General features: G+C 35.8%; 1 pseudogene; it reads right to left on the bottom strand.

Annotated features, from left to right (window-relative positions):
- Positions 1-2,170: 2,170 nt before the first annotated feature.
- LOC112812788 (cell division control protein 42 homolog) lies at positions 2,171-2,795 on the bottom strand (annotated as a pseudogene).
- Positions 2,796-3,244: the final 449 nt, after the last annotated feature.

The following is a 3,244-nucleotide window of genomic DNA, read 5'->3' on the forward strand; positions in this document are numbered from 1 at the left end:
CTGGCTACTCTACTGGATGGTGCAAATAGAACATTTCAATCAGTGCAGGAGTTACATTAGATAGTGCTACCCTAGAGACTAAGTACACATATATACTAGATACACATTCACAGAGTATTCCTAACATTAAATTTAATAACCGAAACCTGGAAACATCCCAGTCTTTGACTGTGGAATGGAAAAACACATTGGGTAAACATAGTGAAATTGGAATATATTTATTGATGAAAATGAATGAACTATAGATACACACCACTTGTTGAATCTTAGTAACATATTATTGAAGGAAAGAGACACAAAACAATGCATACTTTTGTTTTGTTACCACAGAAATAAAATATCAGTTAGTGGTGCATCACTGGTTGCAAAATGATAATGATAGTAAGGAAATTACTACCAAAGTAACAGGATAAGTTGAGGAAGTTGTTCACATCAGGAAGGGATAAATGGCGACTTTCTGGCTGATTGGTGATACTGTTTTTGACTTGAATGGTGGTTTCATGATTGTTTAATAACTATTTGTTAAACTATCTTATGAAATATGTGTGCTATATTTTCAAATAATATATGCTAAAATAAAACTATTTCAAAAAGTAGAAATATTTCAGGTGAAGAAATTATAGACCCCACCCACACTCCTGGGAAAAAAGAAAGCTTTACTTGAGAGAGAGAGATATTGATAGAATGAGTCAGAGGAGGGGCACAGGGAGAAGCAGAGTCCCTGTGGAGCAGGGAGCCCCATGTGGGCCTCCATCCCAGGACCCTGGGATCATGACCCGAGCCAAAGGCAGGTGCTTAACTGACTGAGCCACCCAATCACCCAGAAAATTTTACTCTTAAACTGCTATCCACTTGTTAGAATCTCAGCACTGGTAGACTTACATAATTCTCATTTTAGAGGAACGGAAGAGGATAACCAAGAACACAGAATCTTAACTGATATTCCTACTATTTGGTTTGCTTTAATATTACTGACAATATATGTATATCATAATAAAATATTTTTAAGAACCCATTTAACTTAAAACACTCAGGAAAACCAATTAGGAGCAAAACACCCCAGTGCTTACTAATGTTGGAATTTCTGTATGGTTCTTTTACATATTTATTTCAGATAAAATGATAAAAGAACTTAGGATGTATTTGTGAACATTTTTCTTCTTAATATTGAATTTGAAACTCATGATTTGTATGGTAATATCATCATTGGATCTTGCACCTTAACACACAGTCTGTTGCAGGTGTGGACTTTATATAATCATTACTAGAAATTTTATTTCTTTATTTTAAGTGTGCATGTGTCTGTATTGTGTTGAAGATAGTTTAAATTTTATTTTTTATATTTATTTGACAGAGAAAAATGCTTTTTAATTATGTACTCAGTCCATTTGGTGTATTTCAAAAGGTGCAGTACCTTTTTTCATTTATCAGTGAAAGAAGTTAGAAATTAATTAAAAAAAATCAGCAAATGGCAAACAAATTTCTTTGAAAGTCACAGTCACATATATAGTGGATCATAGAAAAGAGGAGGAGCAAGACAGTTTCTACCCACTCTCGTGAGTTTCATCCAATACTGGACCTAATCAAGGGTGGAGAGAAAAGGCAACTTTCAAAAAGGAGTATGTTATTAAATGAGGCATTTACTATACTCCTTCCTAAGAGCACCAGGTGGGGAACAAGTTTTCTAAACTAGATCTAGGAAGTGGAATGTAGAATCAATCTATCCTCCTCCCCTTAAGGGTTGTCCAACGGTAAATGAATTTTAAAAACATGACTAAATAAAAACAAACCCCCCACACACTCCTGCACCCTGCTCCCCAGCAAAAAAAGGGGGGGATAAACAAACCTAATGTCCCAGATCATTTTCTAGAGTGGATGGAGCCCAGGAGCAGCTTCAACAACCCAAATTAGTCTGTTACAGAGTCATCACAAGCAAGCCTTGCTTTTAAACAAAAAAAATAATAATTTTTTTTGAAATGACAAAACAGAAATGTACTAATCACTTTTCTGACAATACACAATTACTCAAATTAACTAGTACTGAGAGGGGGAAGGGGACCATACCTATGGGCCTTCTCACACGAGTGCATGTGGGTAGGTGCAGGGCATTTGTCATTTTTGCAAAAATGAATTTTAATCTTTAATCTTTAGTTTGATTTAACATTGTTTTTAGTACAATGCTGATACTAGCTGTGCGGAAAGGGCTCTGGAGAGATGTTCACAGCAGCACACACCTGCGGCTCTTCTTCGGTTCGGGAGGCTCCAGGGCAGCCAGTATTGCTTCATCAAATACATTCTTTAGGCTTTTCCATGTGAGTGCAGAACATTCCACATACTCGACTGCCTTCAGGTCATGGGCCAGCTTTTCAGCAGTCTCTGGAGTGATAGGCTTCTGTTTGTTCTTGGCAAGTTTCTCATTCGTACAGAGGTCATCTCAGAGATCAATTTGGGTCCCAACAAGCAAGAAAGGAGTCTTTGGACAGTGGTGAGTTATCTCAGGCACCCATCTTTCCTTCACATTTTCAAATGATTATGGAGAGACCATTGAAAAACAGACTGGAAATACATTTCTTTGCGGATAACTCAGTGGCCATAGTCTGTCATAATCTTCTTGCCCTGCAGTATTAAAAAGTCCAAGAGTATATGGCTCTCCACCAATCATAACTGTGACTGCATAGTTGTTAAAAACAGTCGGTACATATGTAGATGGAAATTTGTTTGTTGTGTAGGATATCAGGAGACATGTTTTTACCAACGGCACCATCACCCACAACAATGCCCTTAATTGTCTGCATTGCTGAAACAGTTTTGTATCCACTTTAAATATTTCAAATTTGATGATGACCTCAGCTTCTCTGCCGGGGCATTGGCAGCACTGCCGAAGGTAGTTTAAATTTTAAATTTACAATTTGAGTATTTCATAAAACCTTTAGTAAACTAAGTAAAGCTGAAATTTCAGTCCACACATTTGAGGATTTTAATGAAACAAATATTTGTTATTGAATAACAAACTTGTACTTTGATCTATATTTGAATCTGGTCCTGAAGACTACATCTAGATTGCATATTTTTATTTCTATTTTCATATCAGTTGGAATATGATACACAGAAAAATAATATATCAGATTAAAAAGAAACATTCATGTTGCTCAGTATTTATTTCTCCACTCAAGAGCATACTCACTAACATAACATAATAAAATTAAATTAAAAAGCCAAAAAAAAAAAAAAAGAGCATACTCAC

The sequence above is a fragment of the Callorhinus ursinus genome, unplaced genomic scaffold (genome assembly GCF_003265705.2).
Source record: "Callorhinus ursinus isolate GAN/ISIS: 27379988/994484 unplaced genomic scaffold, GSC_fseal_2.0 scaffold16, whole genome shotgun sequence".
NCBI classification, from domain to species: domain Eukaryota; kingdom Metazoa; phylum Chordata; class Mammalia; order Carnivora; family Otariidae; genus Callorhinus; species Callorhinus ursinus.